We start from the raw sequence: 11,532 nt of genomic DNA, 5'->3' as shown, positions 1-11,532 counted from the left end.
TCAGTCTGGGTCCAGCGGAGGCTATGGTGAGCAGAGCTCCTCTTCCAACCAATGCCGAATGTGACAGCGAGTGAGAACTAACCCTAGTGGTTAAGTCACAGAGAAGTTGGTGTGACTTATTTCTGGAGCATAATATAGCCTATTCTTACCAATATAGGGGCAAGAGGAGAAGTATAAGATACTGCAAGAATTTAAGTGAGAGAAGATGTTGGGTGAGTCCAGGTATGAGTATTAGAAATGATAGATGTGTTTGGGTTGTGGATATATTTTTGAAGGTGGAGCCAAGAGTTTCCTGCTGGATTGGTTATGGGGTGAAACAGAGGGAGAGGATTGAGCATCAACTCTATGTTTTTTGGCCTGAGCAATTAGTCAGACAGAATTGCCATCAGTTAGCATGAGGAAGACTAGGTAAATGAGAATTAGGAGTAAAAAAGGTTTGTTGTGCTTTTTACGTTTAATTTTCCACTTCATTCTTTTGAAAATGTTTTATACTTTCTGGTTATCTGCTGACATTTTTCAGTTTAGCTTTTATCTTGTTGGATATAGTATGGGAAATCATAAAAGGTTTTAAGTAGTAGAGTGACAGGATCCAATTCATGAGTCCTTTAGAAAACTAAGTGCATGAAGATAGCATCTTGTTTTGTTTTTCTTTTTCTTTTTTTTGAGTGAACAGACTAAAGTGCCTAGAAAAGATATTAGCAGCATTTTATGTGACTCCCTTTTGGAGCCAGGGTTCAAAACAAACCATTTGGAACTCATTGATTTCAGTTTTCTCTTTATTTTTTTCCACCTTGATTGAGTCCTTTGACTCTAAAGAGCAGATTGATTCTGACTCTTCTAATTTTCTGCCTGCTTGATGATTCTCACCTATCATGTCTGCTTCCTATCTGCAGACAATCATTATTCCCCTTCTTCTGGACACACTAAAATTAGAGCATCTTGGGAGGACACCCAGTCTGATTCCAAATTCCTTTTCTTTTGGTGGTTTGCTCTGCGAGGTTCCACTCAGCTCTCGTGACAATGCCAACATCCCTGAAGCCCTTAACCAGGCAGAGGTTGCAAACTGTCACCCTCGTGGCCAAATCCTTCTGCATGATTCCCAAAGTTTTGTTTGACCCACATAGTGATTTTAAAAATTGTCACTATTTAAAAATAGGAAGACTTTTTTTGGGAATTCAGAAATGTTACCCACACCAAGAACCTTCTTTCTGAGTCTCACGCAAAGGTGTGTTAGAACTGAGTAGCTTCGGGTTCTTTAAAAGGATCAGGTACTCATCGGCACTCCCTGTCCTCACCTGGATAGCTGAACTCATCCATGTTACCTGTGCTGCTCTCTACTTTCAAGATTGCAGAGGCCTTCCATATACATTATTGTATTTAATCCTCACAACCTTGTAAAGTCAATATTTTATACATCAAGAACCCATCCTTCTCAGAGCTGTATTAATTGCACTTTTTATTTGAGTACATGTAAGGTTACTTAAGTGTTTCTATTTGGATTCTCTAAGGGCCAGAATTAAATATTTGGCATTCTTTATTTTCTCTAAACAGACTGCATCCTGGACTTTGCTCAGGAATATTCCTCCTTGGAGGTGTCAGGTGGTGCCATGCTGTGAGGAAAAGCATGAACTTTGGGCTCATGCTGTCTCACGCATGTGTTTGCTGTGTCTCCTTGAGTATGTCATTTAATTATGCCATGTCGTGGTAGTCTCATCTGTAAAACAAATATAGAAAAATAATCTTTAATATTCTCTCAGTGTTTTTTTCTACCTATGCAGTGTAAACTGGAAGACAGTAAGTGACAGGGAATGAGACTGGAAAGAAGTCGAGGCCAGGTCTTGGAGGAGCTTGCCATGGTCACAGCAAGATAGTCTTATTCACTAAGCCAATGACTTTCAAACTTTATGTTTGGGAGCCCTCAGGCTATGTAGACTTGTTTCTCCTGCAAGGCCTCTCCTAGGGGAAAGCAGTGAGTGGCCTGAGCCCCATACCCCCAACCTCATTCTGTTGAAGGATGTGGCAAGCCACTGCACAGTTTTCAGTGGAAATGCACTCTATGGAGGATAGATGTGAGGGGACAAACCTGATGACAGGCAGGAATGTAAATGGGAGACACATGCTTAGTAAGAAGAAGAAGAAGAAGAAAAAGGCTTATGAATGAAAAGTGAGCCTAAAAATGATGACTAATGATTGGGTAGCCATGAGCATCATGAAGAAGAAGGATCCAGGCTGAATTCCACATTTTTTATTTCATTAATGGTTATAAGAAATTAAGGAGTGGGGATCATTTGGGAGCAAGAAATAATTTTAGAGAAATGGGAATGAACATTAGAATTATGATGTACCCATGGAACATCTAAATTAAAGTATTGATCATGATATTGGAGGAAATGTTAGACAGTCAAAACAAGCAGATTCCCCCACACCCCTGCCACTTAACTATCCAAGAGCTTGGGAGTGAGGTGGGGAATGTTGCCTTCTGTCTCTGACCCGATTTCATCATTCACTAAGTAATGCACTTGTGCATTGAGAAGATCAGAGAAGTAATAGACATTCAAGTATTTAAACATCATTAAGTTGTATGTGAATGTTATGTTTTACTTACTGGCTCAGTCAGTAAAAATGAGAAGCAAAAGCAAAAACTTATGGCATTTTGAAGTTGGAAGTTCCCCAGAGGTGGGTCCACTCTACCTTGGAGCTTAGGCAGGACCCACACTATGGTCTGCAAGGGAATCTCTCCACAGCTGCTCAGCACTCTGGCCAGCCTACTCTAAAGGACCATGGGAAAAAATGATGCCCAACCATTGACTCTGGGGCTCTCTGTACTGTCCACACAGAACTTACCTCTTCTTAGAAGTCTTCCTTTGTCAATTAATCATTTCTTGGGCAGCTTCTTTATTCTCTAAAAAAAAAATTACTTAATTTGTGCCTATCTGAGATTTCCTTTTCGGTATCCTTAAGAACACTAAATGAGGAGATATAATATGTGCACACGAAAGCGGAGACTTTCCAGTTATAGAAAATGAGGGGCTATGATGTAACTTCTCCCACTGCTTCCACCCCCCCCCCCCCCCCATTTCTTGATTGCTGCCACACAGGTAGCTATTAAACAGTGTGAGATATGGTAACATGCCATGTTTTATGTTTTATTTTCATCACATGCAAGTGATTTATTAAGAAAGAGCTCCCGAAGGATCCATTGGAGGTAGAGGACAGGACAGGGAAGAGGAGAAACCAGACAAGCAGGAGACCCCAGAGGCTCGCTTTAGCCTTATCTCAGGTAAGGCATTCCTCAGAGCTGTGCCCACGGGGGAGCTGGGCTTCCCTACTCCCACACCTGGTAGTCACTCTCACATAGGTGAATGTAGGCACAAGAGCATTGTAAAATGACAAGCTCTCTCAGCAGTGCTCGCTATGCATGACGAGGTTTTAATGAAGATGTGTGGACTCAGGAGCAGTGAATACACTCGCAGCAGAAACCCAAATGCTGGTGGTGAGTTCACCTGCTGTTAACATTTCTTCCTCTTGCTCTGGGAAAATCTCCTGCTCATAAGGTTTATGCCACAGGTTGGTCAAATGAGGATGCTAGATGAGATCCTCTCAGCCTTGCTGTTCCTTGGGTAGGACACTTGGTGCACCACTCAGTACCTGCCAATGCTCAGCCCCTCTTAGCCCTGTGCTGCTGAAGTTGTGGCTGTGATGTGGCCCTCAGGGTAGAGTGTGCCCTGAAGAGGAATGGATGGGATATTGCCCTCCTTTTCAGACGGACATTGGAGCCCCTGTCAGGATCAGCCAAGCCTAGCAATCCAGCTCCTCGGGTGGCTAGGAGTGGTCCCTCTCTCTGGCCACCCAGGCTGGAGTGCAATGCCACGATCTTGGCTCACTGCAACCTCTGCTCCCTGGGTTCAGGCAATTCTCCTGCCTCAGCCTCCCCAGTAGCTGGGACTACAGGGGTGTGTCACCACACCCAGCTAATTTTTGTATTTTTAGTAGAGATGGGGTTTCACCATGTTGGCCAGACTGGTCTAGAGCTCCTGACCTCAAGTGATCTGCCTGCCTCGGCCTTCCAAAGTGCTGGGATTACAGGCATGCACCACCACGCCTGACCCCATCTTCTTCATTCTAAATGATATCAACAGGAATCAGGGGTTGGCTCTGGAGGAGACTGATTAAAAAACACCCCAGGAAGACGACAGAGTTCCTCCCAACTGCTTTCCTTGACAGCCCTGCTCCCTGTGTCTGCCATTTCTCTGCTGGCTGCTCAGTCCTTCAGCATCCAAAGGAAGATCTAGGGGGTTAGCTCTATAACCCTGCCCGCAGGAACCTGAAGAAAATTGAATGTGGGAAGAAAGGGGCCCAGATGTAAAAGGAGAGAGTTCAGGGGTGGGATTTCTTTCTTTCTTACTCTTCTTTGGTTGTTTCTGTTTGTACAAGATGTGTTTCCTCCCTCAACCTCATCCAGCTGTCCTCCCGGCACATTGAAGAAAGGAGGGAAAAAGCTATTTAAATTTATACTACTGAATTTCTGTAGGACACTGAAATATTTCTGAAGTTAATAGGGGAGTGCTGAATAGTTTGTTTCAAATAATTACAGAAAAAAAGTACATTGAAATAATTAGTAGTTGCTACTAGAACATTCAGCAAAATGAAATGACATCTTTGCATGTCTATTAAGCAGCACTTTATTTTCAGTTTAGGGTGTTTTGGATGAAATTAGATGGTAAACATACTGCATCGTTGAGTGATTAGATGAACTAGTATCATTTAGAGTTAGACTAGCATGATCATCAGCTTTTTTCTTTTCCTCTTTAATAAAAAAAAGTTACTGTGCTCTCCTGTTAGGCAAGATTTTAATAGAAATGGGACCAACTGCAACCCTTGAGACTTCAGCTTAAGTGGCTTAGGTGTAATCTCCCTGGATGCCAGGAAAGGCGTTAAACAGAATCTGATTATTCCATATTTTCTAATTCTGGGATTCTCTTCCTACTCTGCTTAGAGAATACAGAAAAGCTCCCACACCACTGGTAACTTTAAAAAAAATCCAAATTTATAAATTTAGAAAAGGAAAGGGAGAGACTTTATTTCTTATAGAGGGTTACAGCCTGCAAGAGGGCCATCCCCTGGGCTGAGAGACCTGCCTCGGCCAAACCCAGGCAGGCACTTCACAGGAGGATTTGCTGGAGTAACAGCTTTATGCTGAATGGGTTGGCTAAACATACCTGTTTAACAGGTGACAGGAGGAGCTATGAATATTCACGAAGGTGATCCCGACACACACGTACTGAACAAACATGCATGTAACATATGACCCATGTTCACTTTGGGGTGGAGACGGAGCATTTAAATGTATTACAATTAGGTCTTATTTGTCAAAAGGTCTCAGGACATGAAGGCACGCAAGTGCACAGTCTCTGTAAACCAGCCGGAACCACTGCATGGTCAGTGTTCTTACCTGGAGGAAGTTACTGAAATCAGTCCCTGTCTAATGAAAGGTGTGGTCATGGCTGGTGAAACAGGGGTCTGTTAGTCAGCCTCTGCGAGCTGATGAGTTGTGTATGTTTTAATTTTGCTTCTCTCAAGGCCAGGGCTTGTTTAACTGCTGGAGAAAAAGAAAGACCCTTGTGGCAATTGGAACCTAGCTTACGCTTTAAGTCTGGGGTGCATGATTTAACTGCTGCCTGGCACGGCCTTAGGTCCTGTTTATCATTTGAAATCTTGTTGCCACAGAGCGTCCGTTCCATCTGTCTTATGGTCTCTGCTAATGCTGGTTGGTGGTTGTATCTAAACGCAAAAGGGAGGGGACGCAGCACAACGTGCTTGACCTCCCATCTTGCTGTGGCTGGGAGCTAAGTTTTTAAGGTTTTTCTGGGGCCCCGTTTGCCAAGAAGGGGTCCACTCAGCCTATGGCAAGGGCTTAGGATTTTATTTTTAGCTTACACCACCCACCTCTTTACTTTCAAAGCAGAATCTGATTTGCCAAAAACAGAAAATAGTCTAAGTCTAATGAGAAAAACCAAATTTGCCTTTAGCTCCACTCCTAGCCACTTTTACATTTCTCCTCTCTATTAAAAAAAATTCAAAAACTATTGACCAGGAGTGTGATTTCAGGATTTTAATTTATGGCAGGTGTTTGAGCACTAATGCCCTTGCCCCTCTCCCCTCTGTGTTCTGTCTTCCTCTTCTCTCTTTTGCCCCAACCTGGTCCTTCTGCCCCTCTGTGCCCCTTCTTCTAAGTGCTCCCCTTTCCCCTCTTCTTTCCTCACTCCAATGAGAGAAGAGGAAACAGAAGGAAAAACAAACGGACAGACAAGGAATCCAGGTGTCACAACGGTGCCACGCACACTGGAGTGTGTGTACTGCATAATAAAGCATTGTTATTTTTTACTGTTTAATACACTATTTCGGATGAATATTTAGGAGGCAAAATGGACCGAGAAAAATCTATATGAGACTGTTCTACTTTTCTCTGATATTTTATTATTGTGCTCCAAGAAATTTGTCAGCTCGCTGCTTCCTCATTAAAAAAAATTAAAATGCTTGGGAGTTCTGAGATTCCATCTTGTGCAGAGAGGAAAGAGGAAATGGGGGAGAAATGACCCGTGAGAAATGACCCCTGATTCATGGTGGGAAACAGCAAAGGAATGAGACAGCTGGAGACCACGGAGCTCCGTAGTTGACTTGGGGCTGCCATGTTTCTTTTCTGGGGCCCAGCTGTTTGTTCTCATGATGCTGAGCCTCTTTACCAGCTCTGCCTGGCGCTTCCTTAGCCCAGCACACTCACCTCTCCCTGCCTAGGCTCGTTTGTCCAGGGTTACCCATTAGGAGGCGCTGCCTGCTACCATACCCTTAGACCCCCGGGTTGTGCCTACTGAGCCCCAGGAGAAGGGGATACCATCGGCCTTTCCTGCCCTGGAAGCTGAGCTTTCCATGTGTCCTCCAATGGGGCAGCTGAGCAAGGTTCTGATGCCCTCATAAGAGGACGCATTTGCACTCGTCACTTTTGCTTTGTAATATTTGCTATTCAAGTGGATCCCTTCCAAAGACCAGTTTGTTGTTTACCCCAGAAGAGTGACACCAAATTTTACATTTAAGACAAAAATAAAAGGAAGAAAGAGCAAATAAGCTATGGAATTTATGTGGGGGCGGGAAGGGCCTTCCAGGACGCGTAGAGCTGGCTGTGCCATCTGCCTCCCCTTAGCTTCGGTGCCTCCTTGACTCCTTGGCCTGCTATCAGCCTCACCTCTGACACAGGGGTGGTGATGACAAGAGCTAAGGCCACTTCTGCAGCCAACGCTTGGGCCTCCCCGCAAGGGAAGCTTTCTTTGCAACATTGCTCAGCTCTGTGAGTTAGTGGGGCCACTTTCCCCTTCCCTCCAATGCTCCATTTTCTCTTACAGGTCATGTTCCCTTCAACTCTGCCTTCCTCTCATCCTGCACCCGTGGCTTTGGTGGACTGTGCTCCTCTGCTTGTTCTTCCCACGGATAGAGCCCCATCAGCATACGGATTTGTCTTTTTCTTGCAGCGCTGCATGGATGCAGCCATTCCTCTGTATCTCCCCTTCCCTGATCCTACCTATGGTGACTTCTCCAGTTGCCCCACTTAGACAGTGCCTATCTTGTTGAACTTGATGCAGAGACAGTTCAAATCTTAATCACTAGCTTGCCTCCACACAAAAGGCTCTCCTGCAACTCAGTCGCACATTTCCTCCTGGGATAAGCTCTGGACCCAGTAGCTACAAATTCAGGACACTGTTTCCTAAATGGCAGCAAGGCCTCTTGGCCATGCTGGCCTGCCCTTACTGGGGCAAGAGGGTATTTCAGCCCATGATGCAAAAGAAACTGAAACCTAGTCATGGGTGATGCTTGGAAATATCCCTAGAGGCAGTGCTGCCACTCAAAACTGACTGCCTCACTCACTGCTGACTGCCTGCCTCCCCACCCTCAGCTCTGAAAACTCATCTCCACCCTAAGACAGTAGGAAGGTGTGAGCACTTGCCTCTGCCTGTTCCACGACCCCAGCCATGGCTCTGTGGGGCTTCTTTCCCAGCCCCATCAGCCTCGGCTGTGAGGGAAGACAGTGTGGCTCTGCCAGGTAGCAGGTGCTGCAGGAAGGAACAGGATACAATTTTGGTTTTATAGGGCAGCAAATATACTGCAAGCCCTCAGGGAAAAGCCACAGCCTCAGTTCCCAAACCAGGTCAGTTCAGAAGCTTTGTGCTCTGGATTTATAGTGTCTGTATTGAGCCAATTTAAACAATTTCAAGCAACAGGACCCATATGATAAATTACATGTAACTCATCCTGTAAGAGAGAGAATAGGCTTGGATTGAATTTGAGCTTTTAGGGGTGGAGGGTGATCCAAGGAGCCTCAGAGTGTTCTCTCATAGCCATTAAAACCAACAACTAGGCAAAAAAGGACCAGCCTATATGTAAGCAACAGCACCCGTGCCTTGGAAACAGGATAGAGGCAGGTGGGTAGTCCCATAACAAAGGCATGGCTGTGGAGTGCTTGGGGATGGCTCTGTGGATCTAAGCCTTACCAGCAGGCTGGATTTGAGGGAGTGAAGTAACCTCACCAAATGTAATAATAATAATAATAATAATAATAGCATCTATTAATAATAGTATCTGTGTGGTTTTGAGTATTAAAAGACATAAAATAAAATAATACTTAATATTTATTACATACTTAATATGTGCCACATACTATTCTAACTGCTTTATATGTTCATGATGTGATTCCCAGAATACAGTAAGTACTTAATAATTACTGAATGACTTTTTTAAATAATGACAGTCATAAAAACACTTTTAAAGCACACATCATGCGTCAGAGCTCTGTTCTAAATACTTTACATATCGACACACTTAATCTTTGTAACAGCTCTGTGAAGCAGGTACTATACTATCATCCCCATTTTACAGATGAAGAGACCCATGCAGAGAGGCTAAGTTAAAGGATTGCCCAAGGTGAAGAGCTGTTAAGAGGTGGACCTGGAATCTGAGCCTCCGAGATGCCCGTAAAGGCCGGTTCTTAACTACTGGATGTCCTCCAGTCAATACTGACTGAATTCCTTCTAAATGCCAGGCACTGTTCCAAGGGCTTGGAATACATTAGAGCTCCACACAGACAAAAATCTCTTCTTCACCTCCTCGAGAGGGAGACAGACAATAAACAAGTCAAGTCAGTAAAATATCTACCTTGTTAGAAAGTGGTCAGCAGTAAGGAATACAAATGGGGCAGAAGAGGGGAATGAGATGTTTCAACCTGGGGAAACTTTGGAATGTCGGATCAGGAAAAGCCTCGCTGAGGAAGTGGTGTATGAGTCAGGACCTAAGGAAGTGAGACAGCTAGCCCTGCATCCAAGGGCAAGAGCATCCCAGGCAGAGGCAGCCCGTGCAAAGACCGTAGGACCTAGGTTGTCAGAATTAATTACATTGATTGGATCCACACGCCCTCCTCATCTCAAATATCTGAGCTTAGCAAACATCTCAGCACCAGAGTTGAAGGCACAAGGGTTTGGAAGTAGACTTTGAAATGTCCCTTTTTACTTACAAATCCAGCTGGTAACCTCTGCAGGTTAACAGGACCCATTGCTGCCATGAGCACCCATGCAGGTGTGAGGACCAAGTTTGCGTCTTCTGCTTGCAGATGGAGGGTGCGAGAGAGGGTCTAAAGCTGAAGACAACCTTACTTAAAATCACTTTGATCCAAGGATTGTAGCCATTTAGTGCTTATTGATTTTTCTTTCCTATTTTTAGGAAGGTGGGAGCATGCTAATTAAACATTTTTGAGTAGAACTGGCTTCCAGGGAGGATGGCTTAAGAGCCCCAGAGAGCAGAATCTTTTATTTGCTTTCCACCAGAGGCCCGAGGAATGCAAGAGCCAGTGGACCTGCATGCTCCACACCTCCTGGCCGCCCAGGCTCTGCATCAGGGCGGAGGCTCTCTGAGCCCCGTGTGGCCTGTGCCTCGCCTTCTATCCCTGCCTCCTGTGAGGAGAGGCATCAAGAGGATGGGCAAAGAGAAAATGTTTTTAAACAAGAGATGAGGACAGCCCCTCCATGTCTATTGGAACATGGCTCTAGGAAATGTGAGTCTGTCAAGACCAGACCCCTCTAGAACCTCAGCTGACCCCATAAGCTCGACTGAGGGTACCTGGCAGATGGTCACAGTTAGCCCTGCCACCAGCTTCTGGAAGGACACAGGGCTGAATGCCAGGACACTGCTGGCTGGACCATCCCATCCCAAATGTTCTCAGCAGCACAGTCCAAGAAGGTGCCTTCCCCAGAGAACTCTCCAGGGTTCCCGGGCCGAATGAGGCCCTTGAGTGCTTTATCACAGAAGCAAACACACAACACACCAACTTACATTTCTGTCTCCACAGATTTCTTTCCTTTCCAATTTTACATGTATCTCTTATTCTGTTAAGGGTCCAATGGTATTTTATTATACTTTTAACGATAACAGTAACATTCAGCCCGACACTATCTTCCTTCGCTTAATGGATTATTTTCAAACTCTGAAAGGCATATATTATTATCCCCATTTTCCAGATAAGAAGGAAGGCTTATACATGTTACATACCTCATTTAAAAGCAAAAGTTAGTAACTGGCAGAGCTGAAGTTTGACCCAGCTCTGAAGACTCTGCAGCACACACTCTCAGTGTGATATTAACTTTCCTGTGTCAGCTATCCAAGATCTGAAAATGTATATACCTATATATGCACATCTATACATATCAATACAATTAATATACATGTATACTGTAGGAAAAACAAATACTTTTTCATGTTACCACATATTATAAAACAGATTGACAAGAGAAAAGCACACGTATGTATTTAACACAAATTTTATATAACGTGAGAGCCTTCAGAAATAAACACCTCCCAAAACAAGAGAATGCGTGCGTTTTTCTGCTGAGGTCTGATGAAGAGTGGACAGCCGCGGGGAAGTGTGATTGGACATAAGGGTTTGATCTAATGCCAATAAACTGGGGATGGAGTTAACAAGGCCCTGTTTGTTCAGATTCTGCTCGGTGTTAAGGTGTCTTCAGAGATAAGGGTGCTCCTTCCCTCCAGGTAGAGGAAGGGCATCTCTGGAATGAGGGATCTCATGACCTGCTTCAGGGGAAAATGACTTGGGGGAAGTGAAAGCAATCTTCCTGCTTCTGCTGTTTTCTCAAATGCCAGGGTGCTATGTTTTGGAATAGTGTGTCGTTAACCATAGCAGTGCTTACACACACATATACTTGCATGCATGTACGCGCACGCACACACACACACACACACACACACAGAGTATGGTCAGCTATAGGAATGATTGGAAAGAATTAAGAGTGCTATCCGCTGGGCAATGTTGTATGGAGCAGGGTATAGGAGGTGAATATGAGGCATGAAATGTACTTATTGTGGGTGGGGAATGTTAATACCTCGTGCTCCGAATGTCTCACGAGGACCCCAGTAAGAAGGGGTGGGGCTGAGCATCTGTTTGCTGTGGGCCTTTCTGTGCATGCGGGCTGACAATAA

At 44.6% G+C, this 11,532-nt stretch overlaps 1 long non-coding RNA gene across 1 annotated transcript in view; it reads right to left on the bottom strand.

Annotated features, from left to right (window-relative positions):
- Positions 1 to 1,456: 1,456 nt before the first annotated feature.
- The window catches only part of LOC117975076 (uncharacterized), an 81,898-nt gene continuing 71,822 nt past the window's right edge, over positions 1,457 to 11,532 (bottom strand). The window contains exons 2-3 of the long non-coding RNA XR_008620303.1: positions 2,845 to 2,902; positions 1,457 to 1,714 (exon numbers count right to left, since the gene is read on the bottom strand). This is a non-coding gene — a long non-coding RNA (uncharacterized LOC117975076). The remainder of the gene's footprint in view (positions 1,715 to 2,844; positions 2,903 to 11,532) is intronic.

Source organism: Pan paniscus, chromosome 9 (genome assembly GCF_029289425.2).
Source record: "Pan paniscus chromosome 9, NHGRI_mPanPan1-v2.0_pri, whole genome shotgun sequence".
NCBI classification, from domain to species: domain Eukaryota; kingdom Metazoa; phylum Chordata; class Mammalia; order Primates; family Hominidae; genus Pan; species Pan paniscus.
This window is presented reverse-complemented; position numbering and strand designations above follow the sequence as displayed.